Source organism: Protopterus annectens, chromosome 8.part0, assembly GCF_019279795.1.
Source record: "Protopterus annectens isolate FY-2018-M chromosome 8.part0, PAN1.0, whole genome shotgun sequence".
NCBI classification, from domain to species: Eukaryota; Metazoa; Chordata; order Ceratodontiformes; family Protopteridae; genus Protopterus; species Protopterus annectens.
The window spans coordinates 535660296-535678803 of NC_056741.1; the positions used below are offsets into that span (position 1 = coordinate 535660296).

General features: G+C 38.8%; 1 protein-coding gene across 7 annotated transcripts in view; it reads left to right on the plus strand.

Moving 5' to 3' along the window:
- Positions 1-635: 635 nt before the first annotated feature.
- Positions 636-18508, plus strand: part of ARNT (aryl hydrocarbon receptor nuclear translocator) — a 2399029-nt gene continuing 2381156 nt past the window's right edge. For 2 of the 7 annotated variants that reach the window (XM_044080046.1, XM_044080048.1), the window contains exon 1: positions 643-896. The gene's annotated coding sequence lies outside the window, so the exon portion shown is untranslated. Of the gene's footprint in view, positions 897-18508 lie in introns of all 7 variants that reach the window. The other 5 variants (XM_044080044.1, XM_044080045.1, XM_044080042.1 and 2 more) reach the window with 5 other exon arrangements.

An 18508-nucleotide genomic window follows, 5' to 3' on the forward strand; every position in this document is an offset into this window, starting at 1 on the left:
TCTGACAAATCGCTACAGATAGAAATAACTAAATAATGACATATTTGAGTTTCAGACTAATTCATATCCTTCACGCGAACACAAATCATGTTGTTCTAGCCGATTTCTACGTTTACAAGAGCAATATTAAAAATATTTGCCTACTTTGGGTCCCCATTATTTTAGGATTTATCCTGATTTCTTGAACTAAGTATGACTACAATATTACCACCGCATTTCAACGATAGTTTTATTGTTTTACTTTTAAAAAATGTATCTTTACTATCAAAGTCTATTATATTTACGTTAATGTAAACTATTTCGATTACTGTTCTTCTGGGACTGAAGAGAAAATATATAACTTGTTTAAAGTTCACAAGAAAATTCAGCAAGAAGACCATGGCGGAAACACGGATGTCAAAACTTGTCTCCTATTTTTACATCCAGACATACAGCATTTCACTTGCGTCGTTCTGGGGATTGAAATTAGCGTCTTATAGTTACCCGTTGTATAAAATAAACTCCCGGATAACAAATCAGGTCTAAACCTCGACACTGTAGACCCACTCCATAGCGGTATAAAAAAAAAAGCAACACTATTTTCTCACATGGGTAACCCCTCCTAAGAATGGCGACGTATCTTGCGTTTACTATCAGTTTTACGTCAAACGTGTCGCCATGTTGCATAAGTTCCAATATTAGTGTCATTTGTGTGTTTATGTTTATGTGTGTTTTCTGTTTTCAACTTTTATTTATTTTTACGGAATGCTGATTAATGTGATGGTTGATTTTTAGGATATTCAACTACCACTGGATTATTTATTCTAATTCGAGCTGTCATCTTTGGTTGCCATACATCGGAAAGCTTTGGTTTATACCCAGGAACAAAAAGTCTACTTGCTAGTGCAAACTTAAAAGTGAGTCTGTCACCCTTGAAACATTCTAAATAAGTAGTTGTCTTCTACGAATGATAGAGCAGAACTTCTAACGATTTAAAAGGAATGCCGGACCTCTGAATTTTGGTAGTATTTTTCGGGTAGAAACAAGTGTTGACAGTGTTCAAGTGAAAGCATAAGTTTGCACACATAAAACGATTGCATTGTATCTTCGTTGAATTTACAGACACATTTGTTTATGTTTGTTGTCTCTTTTTTTCCATGAAAGTCTTGACATGACTGAAAAGTGGATGCAGTGTCTTTCAGACGTGTATCTTCCATTTTTTTGTGTTTCTGTCTGTAGCCAGAACGCGCGTGACCAAATGTATTTAAAAGGGCTGTTAAGTTATAAGATGTTTGACATTAGTTGGCTTGGTTTATGTAGGAAGTGGGATGGAGGATAAGTTAGGTTATACATTAGAATGACTAACTTTTTTAAGTTGTATGTTCTCATTTTTGGTCTTTTTGTACCTATAATTTGTGTGGTTGATAAGTGATGTAAGGTAGTCTTCAGTCATGTTGTTGTTATTTGCTAAGGTCTTTGCTCATGACACTGACATCCTCATGTCGCAGCACCATTTGGAGTATGCCACCTGAAAATTTCCTGTCATTGTTTACTTGTAGTGACCGGGATTAATTCGTGTTTTTTTTTTTTTTTTTTTATGAATGGCTTCTCTATTTCCCAAAGGACTTTGTCAAGCATGTCTTGGGTGGAGATAGTGATGGGGAGTGGGCTGCACCTCTCCACAAGTAATGTAGTCATACTCTGGGTCGCAGCATATGTTAGGGGAGTGGGCTGCACCTCTCCCCAATTAGTATAGTAATTCTCTGGGGTTGCAACATTAGTGTAATGGCGCTTCAGACAGAGTAAGTAATTACTCTACTTGCACACAGTGTCCTGTTGGTTGCTACACATGTTTGTATGTGTTAATCACAATAGTCTGAATGAGCAAAAGCTTGGTTTCATCAGAAGCCCAGGGAGAAATGCTCCTTGCTTGTACAGTGCAAATCATCAACAAATCTAATATGTTTTAAAAAGTAATAAGTTTCAAAGCAACATGGAGTGTATGCATGTATATAATACATATTTAATACAATTTACTAAGCAGATAAGTACAAACTAAAAAGTTTAGAAGTCATACTTTATAAAAAAGAGAAAAACAGAAATTAAAGGTAAGACAGAATGTAAAATAGTCATGACATTTTATTACAGATTGAAAGAAAAGAATGGGGGTAAAGTTGCGAAGGATAGTAGAGATTCATAGGTGACATAAGTAACTTGCCTTTTTCTGTATTTCACTTTATGGTACACTGTCAACAGAAAAACCTTGTCCACTGCACTTGTAAGAAACGTGTCCATCTTAACATCCCCGCATTAATTAATCTAAAAGGTAAAAAAAGCAGAGATGTGTTTTGATTTAAAGATATGCTTAGAAAACTTGTTTTTCAAAGTGTGCATTTTGCATACAATATATGTATGTGTTTTTTATATACACACATATATATATATATATATATATATATATATATATATATATGTGTATATATAGTATGTGTGTGTGTAATATATATATGCATATATATATATATATATATATATGTGTGTGTGTGTATATGTATATATATATATATATATATATATATATATATATATATATATATATATATTCATTCATTCTCTTTTTCCCAGTAGATTTGTGTTCATGCAAACTGAAGAATAACAAAAAGGGAGGGCACACAGTGGCACCAGCCCTGTTTGTACATTATACTAGTATTTTTTTATTATATTTATTAAGAGCTGCTCTGTATAAACTGTTACATTTGGAGAGCTGGCATGGTAAGAATGGTGGGGGTGTTTAAGAGCTGCATTTAGAATAGAAGCAAGTGAAAAACAGCAGGGGGACGGAAAGTTTAGATTATTCTAATGTTCTTACTGTTTGAAGCATATGTCAGTTACTTGACATGTATAATCTGTTTATTATCTGGACCGTGCCCTTCATTATAATGCAATTAATGGATTGCAATTCATTCAAGCTGCTTATCATATAAAAGCAATTTTTTGATATGTTATTTTGTACTTTTAGAAATGTTGGTGCTAATGTCTTGTATTTTTACTGCATCCCTTATCTATCTTGAATGAGTCATTCAGGACAGTAGTAGGACAGCTGATTGCTAGACATTTTCCTAGAAAGCACAGTCTCTGATTCAGTTTGAGTTATTATTTTTTGGCTGGGTGATTTTTATTTGTGATCGAAAACCGCAGTTCGGCAATGTCTTTTTTTATCTTATGAGTGCTATCACACTGTTCTTTTTTCTAGGTGTTACTGAAGGGATTTTTGCCCCAGAATGGGTGAGTTGGCATCAGCCACCCATTTACATCCTCCAGCCTGATGCTTATGCCATTAGATGAACATGAGTGGTCTGGGTCGTTGTCAGGACTTCATTCCGCTGCATCTCTGGGATAGGCAACAGGAAGCATTACAACTTTTGATTAGTGAAGAAATATGAAGGAATGCACTGCCATATTGCATTTTTGCCACTTTGAAATTGATCATGAAATGTGGGGGAAGGAGCCCTCATTTGTGGTGCTGCTTCTTGAAACTATAGTCTTTATACGTGGTGTGTGTGTTATGGCAACTTGGGGTGTAAACAAGTATTGGCTCACATATTTGTATTTTTGGCCATTTTTTTTGTTTGTTGTTGTCTTGCACAGTATTACCTCTCAACTGTCCTATATCCCAATATATCTGACACTTGGACTGTTTAAAATATTGTTGTTTTGTAACTTTATAAATGACCCAGAGACTGCCCATGCTCTGGAACAGACTTCCCATACACGTCAAGCAGAGCACCTCACTGTCCGTCTTCAAGAGAAATCTTGATGAGTGGATGGTAATAGAAAGTTCACCCCGGGGATTACTCCAGTGGTTGTACTTGATAGAGGCACTGGGAACTAACGCCAGGCGGCATAATGCCAGGGCACTTCTATGGGCTAGGCTTGTAAAGGCTCCAGGGCCATTAGCCTAGTACACACCTATGAACCTATGAGGTGCTTGCTGCTGGGGTGTGCTTTTTTTCTCTTGCTGTCTAGGAGGACAAAAGAGAGAAGCATATTTTTACCACAGATTTAGAAATGCCATAATAAAAAAATGCAGCTTAGGGTAGCAGCCATCATCTTGCCAAGTTTCCACATAAAGGGAGTGGGCAAGTTCAGTATGTGGGTTTCAGTTTCCAGTGGTTGAATTATAATGGTAGTGAATGCCATGTTAATGTATTTCAGCTTTGTGTCACAGTAACATATTTCAGGTTTTTCTCACACATACATATTGATCATTCAAAACTAGAATAATGCGTGTTTACCATGACCAAATGATAGTAGAGTCAATTATTTTCATCGACAGTAAGTTACAATATTCAGCAGTTAAAGCCACATCTCAGATGTCTTATGATAAAGTTCAAGTTTTATAAAAGTGCATTAACTCTGGTACTGTACAAGTGATTAAAGGACCACTATGGGCAAATGATGAAGAAAACGTATATTTTTTATCTTGCCATGATTTACTACACATCCCAAAGCTGCCTGCAGCAAAATAAGTACTCATTTCTAATTTTATTTTGTTTTTACTCTTGTCTGCCCTCATGGGGGCAGACATCGTGATTCCTTGGGAAAGCTAAATCTGTCCCATAATGCACAGACTGTGAGAACAAATAGCCCTACTATTTGTTGTCAGACTAGACTTCCATTCACTTAGAATGGAACACTTAAAAAAAATGCCAAGTTTGAGAGTCTGCAGCTCATGTGTCATTGACTGGTATGCGCTGAGTTTTACAAATGTTGTTCCTACTGATTGTACTACACATTCTCTGAAAGAAACTTGCAAAAGTGTCAACAAATTACTGGGATAAAAAAGACTTTTCACAAGGAGCAGTTTTGCAAGTTTCAGTTCCTGGCCAGGTTACTCCTCCCATCTCCCCTCCTTCAGTGGGCTACAGTCTCACATTTCCAGCTTTGCTAGATTCAACTGTTTAGTCAGCTTTGCATGACAATAGACATAAAAAAATCACAGCCTGGTGCATCACTAAATCTGTTTGTTCCCTTGTATGCCTCTTCACTTCTGAATAGCATTTCCCAGGAATAAAAAGGAAAAAAAAAAGCAAACGCATCAGTCCAGAGTTTAGGCCAGTCTATCCATTTTTTAAAATGTGCACAGTAAAGTATTCAACTTGTAATGCATTTTGGCTGCTGATATGATTATCTTTACATACATATTCTCTTGCAGCATAACCTGAACTTATGGTATTTAATGATAAATTTTACAACAGTTCTCAGTTTCTTAACAATGACCTCCCAAGCCTCAGATGTGACCTAGTACGTTTTCTTACTATTACTTTGTGTAGTTTGTCTTAGTTGTGTACTTGTAGCGTGTTTCTCATCCTCTTGGCAACAGACTCCTGGAAACTTCCACAGCAGATACTTGTATTGAAAGAGTATCAGCAGCTGTAGCAGTGATACCACACTCCAAACAGGGCATTCAAACATAATACTGACAAACACAGGGGAATGTATATATTTGAATCAAGCAGTGATGAAATTGCTAGGGACTTCACTGAGTGCAATTTTACTCTTAATCTCTCCATTTCATAATGTGTAACATTCACACCACACTTACAAAGGCACACCTCCACCTTCCACAAACACAGCTACACACACCCACACAACATACCAGTCAAATTTAAGGCTTTTCCCACCTCTCTGCAAAACACTGCTGTAATGGCTTTGGCAAACAAATGAAAATGATTGATGGGTGTTGGTTCAGAACTCCCATCCATATCTCTCAATAGTACAGATTTTTGCAGAAAGTCCAGATTTTTTATCTGTTTTACATAAAATTGCAGTTTTCTGTCAAATCACTGGCAAATCATTGAAGACTGAAGTCAGAAAATTGATAGGCACTTGATTTTCAGACTTCATATCCTTAAGAAAATTCACTCTAATGCAAAACCTGTTATCAACTTTCTAGGTTTGTAAGTGCAATATTTATAAATTGTCCCAATTTTTGGGCTTTGTCCCCTGTTATTTATGGCCTTGTTGAGATTTCTTCTTCTATAATGTTGAGAGGTATGCTGCCATCCCTTCCTACTGGAGCCAGTCCACTGCACTTGCACAAGTGTCCCCCTCAGCAGAGCAGCAAGCAGGTATCAATACAGATTTGCTTTTATAGTTCTTTTACACCACACAAGCACAATGATGCACGTTAATGTGGACAAATCTGTTTGTTCAGAGTTTCCAAACCTTTCTCCAAACCCAGTTTTGTGACACCTGCTACCAATGCACTTGACAGTCTGCAGCTGTAAATGTTGTTGTCTATTTATTCTTTTCCTTGGTTTCGTTTCACTTACTTGTAATGTTGCTTTTACTCTCTTTTTTTTCTCCTGCCTCCCATATCTACCCTAATTATTACTTCTAACAAATAATTTTTCTCACTCTTTCTTCTCCTCTTTATCCACTATTTGAACTTTTCCACTCTGACATTTGCTTTATGAGTTAAATAATGAACTGTCACCCTTATAATGTCAGCACATTTCAATGCTACATAATATTGTATTTAGTTTAATAATAGGTTCATAGGTAGGTAGTAGACTATCGGCCCAAGGGCCTAAGTAAGCCTAGCTAACAATGTTCCCTGGCTTGTGCCACCCAAGAAAGTTATTTTCTTGTGCTACTGTCGAGCAGAGCCACAGAAGGGATTCCCGGGGTATATTTCCTATTTCCCATCCACTCAAAGATTTTTCTTGAAGAGTGCTAATGAGGAACTTTGCTTGACATAGATGGGCAGCTTGTTCCAGAGTATGAGAAGTCTCTGGGACAGGAATCCATCCCTCCAGCATGTCCTGTTTATTGTGGTGACAAAGTTTAGGTCTCTAGAGCATGTAGCTCGGAGGGATTGAGATTTCTTTAGGTGTAGCATGTCTAGCAGGACTGGGTTTGACATAGCATTATATGTTAGGCAGAAATCACCTCGTTGTAAGCAATATGCTAAGGAGTAAAGCTGGAGTTTTTTGAGATGGTCAGTGTAGGGCATCTATTTGAGGCCAGTAATCCTCTTTGTGAAGTACTTCTGTGGCCTTTCCAGCTGCTGCAGATATCTTGTGAGGTACATTCCAAAAGGGGAGTTGTACTCTATATAATGGGTCTAATGAGTGTTGAGTAGAGGGGAACAATGACCTCTTCTTTTTTCCTGGATGAGAACCTTTTTGTGATGAGGTGTGCCATGTAGAAGGAGAGACTACTGTCCACCTGGGTCCAAAGGTCTCTTATCACGCATTCAGTGTTAAGTAGACTGATGCCTATGTGGTAGTTCATGGGTACAGAGTTTTAACCAAATGGGATGACAGTGCACTTTTTGGCATTGAGCTTGAGGCCATGGCTCTGACACCAGACATCTGTCTCAGTGAGGCCCGTCTGTAGGATGTCCACATCATTTGGGGACTCTACTATGGCTCCTAGTTTGCAGTCATCTGCGAACTTTGTTAGCCAGAGGCCTTCTGTGTTAGCCTGTACTTCAGAGAACTAGATACCAAACAGGAGAGGTCCCAGGACTGAACCCTGTGGTACTCCACTTGTCACTGGTTTGAAGTCAGATTTGGAGTCTGCAGCTTTTACAGTGTGGGTTCTGACAGTGAGCCAGTTGGCAACCCATCTTGTGACGTAGGGATTTATACCTAGTTTAGTGAGTTTAGCTGTAATTCCAGAATGGGAGATGGTGTCGAAAGCCTTGGCGAGGTCAAGATAGGCTGTGTGAACCAACTTACCCTCATCTGTGGCTTTGGTGACTGCCTCAAAGAAGTCGATGAGGTTCAGGAGGCATAAACTGCCTTTCACATACCCGATCTGGGTGGGATCCAGAGTTTGGAGGTTACCAATGTCTTTGTTTATGAGTTCCATGATGATACATTCCATGGCCTTGCAGACCAGGCTCGTCAGGCTAATAAAGCGATAGTTCCTAGGATCAGTGGTGGCTCCTCCTTTGTGGAGTGGGATAACTGTTGCTGTGTGCCATTCAGTGGGGCACAAAGCCTGATGTGAGGCTATGATTGAACATGGTGATTAGGTGGGGAGCCTGTTCGTTCTGAAGTTTGTGTAAAACGCAGCTTGGGATGTTGTCCAGTCCCATGGATGCTGTGTTTTTGGCTTAGAGAGTGCAGCTTTTACCTGTGTAGTTGTGATTACAGGGACACTGTATTCTTCCTGTATAGATATGCGCCCTTTAGGGAGTGAGAGTGGTGTAAAGTTAGCACTGAACGTATCTGCCAGGATGTTGGCAATATCAGTTGGTTCTGTAATTTTTGTGCCGTTGTGCTGTAACTCAGAGCAGATCTGGGTGTTGCCATTGAGATTCTTGACATAGCTATAGAATTCTTTGTGGTTGCCCTTAGAAACAGTAGCGATTTTGTTTTCGTAGCTAGCTTTGGAGGCTCTTATAAGGTATCTTGGCCTTTTACTGAGGCTGACCAGGGAGCTCCACCACTCATGGGATTTTACTCTCTTTTGCAACCGTTTCTTCCTTCTGTTGTACATTTTATTTATGGCAGGGGACAACCAGATTGGCTTTCTTTTTTTGGAGGATAGCTTCTTGGTTCTGTTTGAGATAGCACTCGTGTAAGTGCTTATAGAGTGCTTTTGTGTAAGATTCAGCAGTCGTAACTGTAATTTCCATCTGCATGGGTGTCATGATGTTTGCCACTTCTGTCTTAAGAAGCATGAAGTTGGCTTTGGAGAATTTTTTTACCGTGGTTTCCTTAATGGGGGGGGGGTGGGGGTGGGATGTGGATATCTAGGGTGATTAGCTTATGGTCGGATCTGCCCAACGAGGAGTTTACTTCAGGTGTGGAACACTGGTCACTCATGTTGGTAATGACTGGGTCTAGGATATTGTTGCCCTTGGTGGGGGTCTGGATAAGTTGATCCAGAGCATTGGAATTTATGAATTCCAGAAAGTGTTGAGTGAAGGAGTTGGTACGTGAGTAGTTTTCCCAGTTAATGGTGGGGTAGTTGAAATCGCCCATTATTAGGGTGTTTGGTTGAACCCTAATATTTTCCAGTATATCAAGAAAAGAGGAGTGGGAATACTGGGGCATCTGTAGCAAGCTACAATTTGGATTGCAGTTTTGCCCAGAGTTAGTTGCACTTGGATAACCTCGGATGCATTATGCTGATCATCTAGCCTGGAGGTGTGGATATCCTTAATGAATATGGACACACCTCCGCCTTTTGTGTTTCAGTCCAGGTTACGTGGCCGAAAAGTGTGGTATGAGTTATAGCCTGGTAGTGCAGTTGTGCTGTCTGGAGCCTTGAACCAAGTCTCATTCACTGCACAGGTATCGATGTTCTCCATTTTAAGGAGTGCCTTGAGTGAGTGCATTTTGAGATTTAGACTTTTAGCATTGAGTAGCATTACCCTCAGTTTTGCTTGCCTGTTCCTGTAACGGTGGTGAATTTGTCATTTGAACCTTGTCTAAAAAAGGCACTATAGGGGTGGCAAGAGCCTTAGCCAGTATCCGGAATCCCAGTGGCGACAGGTGCAGGCCATCTCTGGTAAAGCATCGTGGTCTGTAGACCATGTCGTCCCAGGCAGATATTGGATCCCCTTAGAATGACACCAGAAGCTTAGCCAATTGTTGAAGTCAATCATTTTGTCCTTGTACTGCGGTATCATTCTGGGCGATGGCAGAATGCTTCTCAGGGCTAGGGTCATACCTACTTGGGCTACAAGATCGGAGAGTTCTTCTAGGTCTCTCTTCATGTCGTCCAGGGAGGTACGTCTTGGGTCATTCACACCAACATGGACAATGACAGAGTCATATTTGTACTTGTTGTGGAGTGACTGGAGTGCTTGGGTTATGTGGCGGATTCTGGCACCCGACAGGCAGCTTACAGTGACCTTCTCCTTGTTTAGAATGGTGAGTGGACATCAGTGTGCCTGACTGTAGAGTCACCTATGACTAGTGTGTTGGGAACGTTGTTTTGCCTAATATATTGTATATCTTCTATGTGTTATCTGAATAAGTGAGTGGGATTTTCATGACAGCATCAAGGAAACATTTTCCTTCCTTCTGTGTTTTTAAGTTTTGGAGTTTTCTTGGTATATTGATTGATTTTCTTAGTATATTTTATTTATTTATTTATTTTCCATTTGTTTACCAGGTTAGTCCGACTGGACACAAGGTGACCATTTTCAGCGGAGGCTCTGGGAGAAAAGCTTCAGATACTTAGTAAACAATTATAAAAAAATAAAAATAAATTATACAAACATAGCTGCTTTGTACAAAGAGCATAGAAAATATAAAATGAGTATAATTTGGAGTTTTACAATTCATGCAGCATAGAGTGGTTAGAATATTGAGAAACAATTAAACAAGATAATATACAACAAATATACAATTGCTTGAACATAAATTCAAAAATAAGTTGCCATAGACAAACAGGGTCATAAACTAGAAATCATAACTATGTTGATATGATTTATATTGCATTTATCTTGTTGTAATGATGGTATATGTGTATTATTGTACGTGTCATATGTGCACAAATATTTGTATTAATCTATGCATTTATAGTATATGAGGTTCTCCCGTTAGATTCTCGGCTTGGCTTGGGAGTGCCTTCTGTGTGGAGTCTGCATGTCCCCCCCGCGGTTGGGTAGCGTTCGAAAGACATGCATGCGTAAATGGGCATGCCTTCGTTGAAGGTTGGGTGTCGAGCAGGCACCTCGCATTTCATAAAAAATCTACTGCCAATCATCAGCGGACTGGAGTTCCGCTGTGGCGACCCCTTACCAGGAAAAAGCCGAAAGACAAACAACAACATTTACAGTATATTGACAAAGTACTGGGTCACATCAGAGGCTTGGGAGGTCATTGTTAAGAAACTGAGAACTGTTGTAAAGCTTGGCATTGAGTACCATAAGTTCAGGTTATGCTATAAGAGAATAACTAGGTAAAGATAACCATGCCAGCAGCCAGAATGCATTATAAACTGAATGTTTTACTGTGCACATCGAGAAAAGGGTACATTGGCCCAAACTCTGGACTGATGTGTGTGCTTTGTTTTTTTTCTTTATTCCTGGGGAAATGCTATTCAGAAGTGAAAAGATATATAAGAGAACAGTTTTAGTGGCACATTTTTTTTTTATGTCTATATTGTCATGCAAAGCTGACGAAATAGTTGAATTTAACCAAGCTGGAAATGTGAGACTGTAGCCCACTGAAGTAGGGGAGATGGGAAGAGTAACTTGGCCAGGAATTGAAACTTGCAAAACTGCTCCTTGTGAAAAGTCTTTTTTATCTTAGTAATTTGTTGACACTTTTGCAAGTTTCTTTCAGAGAATGTGTAGTACAATCAGTGGGAACATTTGTAAAACTCAGCACATACCAGTCAATGACACAAGCTACAGACTCTCAAACTTGCCATTTTGTTTCAGGTTGTCCATTCTAAGTGAATGGAAGTCTAGTCTGACAACAAGTGGTAGGGCTATTTGTTCCAGACCTCCCAACCGTCCTGAATTACTCGTTTTTTACTGAGTTTTGGGGTCGCAATAATGGGGTGCCACGATTCCCAAGCGGCACCCCTTCATTTATGATTTTTTCTATCTGATTTTTAGATTTCACGCTTTTGGAGCTGACGTCATCACGTGTGATGATGTCAGCTCCGTCAGCTTGTAGGAACTAGGAATGTGCACGCGCAACTATTTGAATACTGGGAGGACTGCCGTTGCCGTGTCCGGCGTATTTCACACTGTAGAGTGAATGTACACAATTAATGGATGGATTTCAAACTGAACGTGTTTGCTGCAGTTGCTGGTACTTAGCAGAATGAATGCCAAGTGAGTAGGTCTGGGCATTAAGGTACCTAATAGAGCGAGGCAAGTATGTCTGCGCGAATGTTTATTACGGGTTACTGCACTTCAATACTTCAAGATACAAACCTTTCCTTCTGTTAATGCTGTTTTTTAGGGCATACAATACTGAACAAAACTGCCTTTTTGTTAATGATGATTTTTAAAACATGAAAATACAATAGTCAAAGCAGTTCTGAAGAAGCATAGTACTTGTTCTATCTCAATGATTCAGAATAAAACAATATGCTATATTACCATACGTGACACTTACTTTACTGAATTTTAGACAGCTGAAATAATCGCATTTCATACAGCACACGATTTAGAGCCATTATTAATGAAGCAAACCTTTGCTTCACAGAATTTATCTATGAACACAAAATCATCAAGTTTTGAGTATTAAAATAATGCTATATGTCTTGCTTATACAAATATTCCAAAAATGTGCTGATAATTCACTGATTTTAATAATTTCTAGATATTGTACCTTTTCTGTTAGGCTAAGTATTTTACTTAGCCTATGTATATTAACAGTTTTACAAAATAACACACATATGGCAGCTGTGACATCTTAGCTGTCGTCATTATAACTTTAATAGACATCCTTTACTGCTCCTTTTTAATTGTGGTCTTTTGTGTCCTCCAGGTATAGTAATTCAGTTCTAAAATGTTCAATGCACAGAGAAAATGGTGAAACTTTCATTAGCTGATAATCAGTTGTGTAATTTTTACCCATTCATGGTACAGTACATTTGAAAGTATGCATCCCAAAGATGTAGTATATTGACTTATGAAGTTATAGTAAAACAAGATAATAGCATGCTCTCTGTGACCATCCCTTTTCTTTAGTTACCCAATTTTATTGTCTTGTAAAAACCTCAGTATCAGATTTTTAATCTTCATAAAAACAAGGAACAATATCATAATGACTTTTAATTGATGCTGTATCTTCATGCTTATTTATGATATTGTAAATAAAATTCATTACATGAACTTGCATTTGCAGTCTCATCTAAGAAGTAGTAATTTGTCCATGAATAATTTAGATCCTTGTAACAGGAACAATAGACATACACAGATATAATAATATATGTATTACAAAATCAAGTATGTTCTGAATAGGGCAGTTTTGTCATTATTGATTGTTTTGCTTCATTGCCTACTGGAAAAATGTTCAAACAATAAATTTAAAATGCAATTGTGTGTGGAAGTAGACTTTTTATGATGGAAATGTTCTGAATAGGGCAGTTTTGTCATTATTGGTTCATGCATTTTGTTTCATTGCCTACTGGAAAAATGTGTAAACAAATTTAAAATGCTCTCTAACTAAAGTCTAACAAGTATGCTGTATTACACAAGGATTATAATTTAATAAAGTCAGGTAGGTGTGTCAAAGAACGCATGTAAGTTTCTTGTTTTATGTGCAAGGGGCCTCTGATTTGAAAACACCCCAAAGGTTATCTTTATCCACTGGCCAGATGCATTTTCTTTGGATGTGGTGTGGGTTTCAATGCTGTTTCAACGAATGTGAGATTCAAGGGCAGAGAAGTTTTAATGCCAAGTCTATTTTCATTGTTAGACAGTATTTCTTTGTTTAGCGGGTGTCTTAGTGTTTGTGCATTGTGCTATAAAATGTTGTTGTTGTGTCTTTCGGCTTTTCCCGGTTAGGGGTCGCCACAGCGGAACTCCAGTCCGCTAATGATTGGCAGTTGATTTTTACATGCTGAGTTGCCAGCCCTAACGCACAACCTTTAACAAAGGTACGCCCTTTCACGCATGTCTCCATGCAGAAGACGCTCTAGCTGAGAGTCGAACCGGTCAGCATCTTACTGTGAGGCGACAACACTATAAAATGTAAAAAAAATAAAATCCAGATAATCATTGTAGAAGTAAAGCAGTATGCACACATATTAGTGTTTATGGTAAATAGGATGAAATAGCCAGATAATGGGACATTGGAATGGCTGCAGGGGGACTTTGATACTATATTTTGGTTCTGTTCTTCAGTTTGAGTTTGAAAGTTGGTATCCCACAATCCCATTGGAGTGGGCGGGGTTGTGTAATTATGTATGCAAATTTTACGTTAATCAGCATACAGATTTGTACCTATTTTTCATGGCCCTTGTCCAGATTTTTGATGTTTCCAGGTTGAGTATGATTTGTTCTCACAGTCTGTGCATTGAGACAGATTTAGCTTACCAAAGGAGTCACAGTGTCTGCCCCCATGAGGGCAGATGAGTAAAAAAAATAAATAAATAAAATTAGGAATGAGTACTTATTTTGCTGCAGGCAGCTTTAGGAGGTGCAGTAAATCATGGCAAGATAAAAAATATATGTTTTTTCATTGTTTGCCCATAGTGGTCCTTTAAGTAACAAATGTACAGTTAGTAAAGCACAAAATAGGGTAATTAAGCAATAACATTTAAAGCACATAATAAATAAGTAAATTTAATAAAAATAATAACTTGGTGATATATTTTAATTTTGTTTCATATAGTCAGTAGTTCCATTAAAGTATTCAGGTTGCTTTACAGAAATGCATATTGTTTTTCACAAGCCAGAATAGTGACTATTAATATGAATAGATGGCAACAAGGTCAGTCACTTTTACCCCTAGAGAACCCCAATACCAAGCAGTTATAGCTGCTTTGCTGACTGTGTACACTTCAGCGATCTGTGATCAAATTAATGAATACAGTTGTACATAATTGCCACGGGGATGTATTTCAGTGCATTCCTGTTAGAACCATGCATTCACCACATTGCCGACACCCTGTAAACACATACTCAAGTGCATACACACCTGCACTTGTGCTTACCAGTTATAACTACTTTTATGACTGTTTACATCAGACATGTAGTTGAATGAATAATGATTAGTAACTACACTAAAATTTCAGCTTGCTGCTGTCAGAACAATGAGAAAGTGCAAACCACTGCAACCCCCCCCCCCCAGGTTTGCCAGTCATTTACAACGCAACCATGTTATTGACTGTGTACACCTCAAATGTCTGATAGTGAGCATATGAGGAAATGCATTAATAATAGTCACATCAGTAATCTGTTTAAACGTGTTATTGTCAGATCTTTTCCATAATCCATCACGCACACACACACCCACACCCACCCATCCCAGAGGTCAGGACTAAACTTAGATGATGGAGAGACATGATGTATAAACTTTAATATCTGATTCACTGTGCTATCCATGATGTGTTTGGTACATGCTATTCCTATGCTGTTTGTCTTTTTAGGACCACATGACAGTGCACTACCATTTATGATGAATACACTGTACCGGCACTCTGAAAACATGTGGTGCAGTACCTGAAGTATATATCAATATGATCACCACTAGGTGTAGCTGAGCAGCAGGCTCATCTACTTCACAGCTCATTGTTTTTTCTATCACAGTTGACACAGTGGTGTTCCCTCTGTGGCACAGATAGAATTTGGTGATGCAGTAGTAGAAACTGGAGGATACCATTACTGGCACTAGGGCATCTCTTGAAATTGGGGCAGTAATGAAAGTTTCATATATTATAATAAAAATATTCAAACTGTACTGGTTGACAGCTGTTCCAAGCTTTTCAAGCTTTCATTCTAAAATGGTAGGCCAGTGATCCTTCATGTTCATTTGCATTGGTCCACACATACGCTGTCACCACTCTAGTACTTCATGCTTGCAGCTAGCATTACTTGCACTAGTGTAAAAATGAACAGTTTGATGCAAATTCCATGTAATGAGAGATTAGCTGCCAGTGCTTCTGTAGCATAACAAAAACATTGGAAGTGCAGGAAGTAATGGTCATAGATGCAGCAGAGGATGGCCATTGCATTCAAAGACCTAAACATTCAAGAAATGGTGATTAGCTGCAGAGATGGAGCAGAGCTACTAGACCATCAGAGGCATCCTTATGAGCGCTGGGGAAAGTACTGAATAAACCAAAACCACACAGTCTGTTTAATATGTCTATGAAACGAGCATGCAATAAATGAATAAAGGGGGAAAAGGGATTTTTTTATTATGAGCTCACCCTGATGTCTCCGCAAGACAGCCTTCTAGAGGTTACAGAGCTGAAGATCCCCATGTATTTGATGAGCATGGAGAAAAATAGGGACCTGGTCCCGAAGGATAAAGGTAAAATGGAAAAAAAAATCACCTTTGTGCAGCAGCTTATTGTTGCTAACAGTCCGTGGTTAATAGAAGGCTGTGTCTGTAAGTGTGCGCATGTCGACACTGTCGTATGCATATGGGTTAGCATAATCTCTGTGGCACTGGAGGGCATATGGAGAATGTTCTGATCTGCAGCTAATTGTCTCACTTGTATGAAAGCACATTTTTTCACATGGTGCCTCAAGTTCACTTTAGTTCAGTAAACCCATTTATCCTGAGTGGTCTAGTTTAATGACCTTGATGAAACACTCTGAAAAACATTTTGAATTTGACTGTACTTTTTGAGGTCAGTCCGCAGGTATTTCTTTCAGTACTGTTGGGTGTGCATGTTCTGTAAGATGTGCCTGCCTCTGCTACAGTACTGATGTAGCAATGAAAGTTGATGGCTTACTGTTGGTAATAGCCATGCTAAGAAACTCCTGTCATCACAGGGGTAATAGAGATAATGGAAGTAGATTTATAGCCAGCACAACAACTCTGCCCTGCCTGTTTTCATAACTTTGTTGTGTTTGTTCCACAGTGGACAGCCACAGAGGTTATGGATCACTAATTGTATATAATTGCTCAAGAGTTGGTGTGGTGTCATTATGTTGCTGCTATATTCTGAGTTTCTGTACATAGCCATATGAGGGAGATGTCTGGTTTGCTGTTGAGGGATATTTCTTGAGGTGGTCAGAAAGCAGATGTCTGTCTGTCTTAAGGCGGATTCATAGTTTAATATGCACAGTCATCATTTCTTCTCAACACTGGCTGCTTTCTTCAAAATGGTAACCATAGGTCTTATGGAAAGAGTTGTAGATCTGCTTCATTATGGTTTTTATTAATTTTTGACATCATAATGTGTTTTAGGGCATGACTTGTACAGTTGTCAACTTATTTGTCTCTGTGAACCTGTCTTCATATGTTTCCTTCCTCTCAAGACTGGTCTTTGGTCTCTCTCGCCATGCGTTTCCTCTTGAATGCGCCCATTGTCACATGTTGGACACTGTACACTGTTGTGTTAATAACCAGAAATTAAAGAACTTGATTGCTGTCTAACAATATTCTGAGACGCACTTAACACAAACGTTGTCCCAAACACATTACTCTTATATTCCTACCTTAACAGTATTTATCAAGGGAGATATGAGAACAAATTTTTTCTGCCATTTTCTTAGATCTCTAAGACTCTTGACCCTGTCTCCATTCCAAGGCGACTCTGTACACTTTGTACAGTATGCTTTTGCTCTTCAACTCTTAGCTGTTTTTCCGTCTGGCTTTGTATTCACATTCAAACAATACAGTTGCTTTTCTGTTATTTGGTAAGGGAAGAGGGCAAGGGTTAAGTGGAATAATGTTATTTCTCATAAGAACAAAATGATTGATTTAGGATTGTCTTATTTGAAAAAATATATTAGAGCTATGCAGTTAAGGCTCGTGTATGTAACATGTTTGTTGTTTAATCTGCACTTGAGAGCTGCTTTTGCTGTGGTTTTACATCCATCTTGTAACAGAAGGTGTTTATCTGGTCTTCCCGAGTTTGGAAGTACTCTAGGAAGTTCAAAGAGTGAATTTTTTTTTTTTTTTTTTTTTTTTTTTATTGGCTAGAGGGTATAGGAGTCAGTTTTAAAGCTTTTAGTATGTGCTGTAAATCAGGTAAGTTTGAGCAGAGCTGCCCACCAGGCAGCGGCAGTTAGCAGTGCCCTGTACAGTAGCAAACACCTAATCAGTAAAATTTCCCTGTAAAGTTAGGATTCGGTTTGAAACCTGTTTTTAACAGTGTGGCATTGTGTAGCAGTAAGCTTAGAGCAGCTAGCTTGTGCATCGAATAGCACAACGGTTTCCTACCATTGTAGTAACGTCTTGCTCTTAGTTCCAGAAACTACCCTAGGAGACCTCTGTTAAAACCGAAAACTTAATCCTTAACAACCCACCCTATTATAAGACTGGACAACATGGATATGCAATTTCCAAATGTCTCTGTGGACAGCTTGGTAGATATGGGTATCTGAAGGCAATGTAGCAATTGCCTTATGTTTTCAACCAGTTAATCATTAAAGAAAATTACACTCGGTTCAAGAAAAGTAAATAAATATGCAACTTCTTGGAGGCAAAAATGTTGCATACAAAGGAGGTTGTCAAGAATACCCACAGTACATTCCCCTCACACACAAACTGCTAACCACGCACGTCTTCCCAAATTTCAAAGACTTCCAAAGCCACCTAATGGCAACACTGCTCCTCAGCAATAACTAAATGACACACCAAAAGCAACACCAAATGCCTCGCATAATCCTACATCCAGTGGTCCCCCAAGAGCAAAGCCCATAAGGAAAGCATATACTTTACTTAATACTATTGTCATTGAGGACTTTGTTGTGTGACACTCGGATGCCCCACTCACCAGGTTAGGCAAGGAGAAGATAATGGTTAGTTGCCTCTCTTGAGCCATGATCCACAATGTCATACATGCAGTAATTTAACTGAGTGCCTACCTCATCCTGGCCAAAGCATTCAACAAAATGCCCCACTCCGGCATT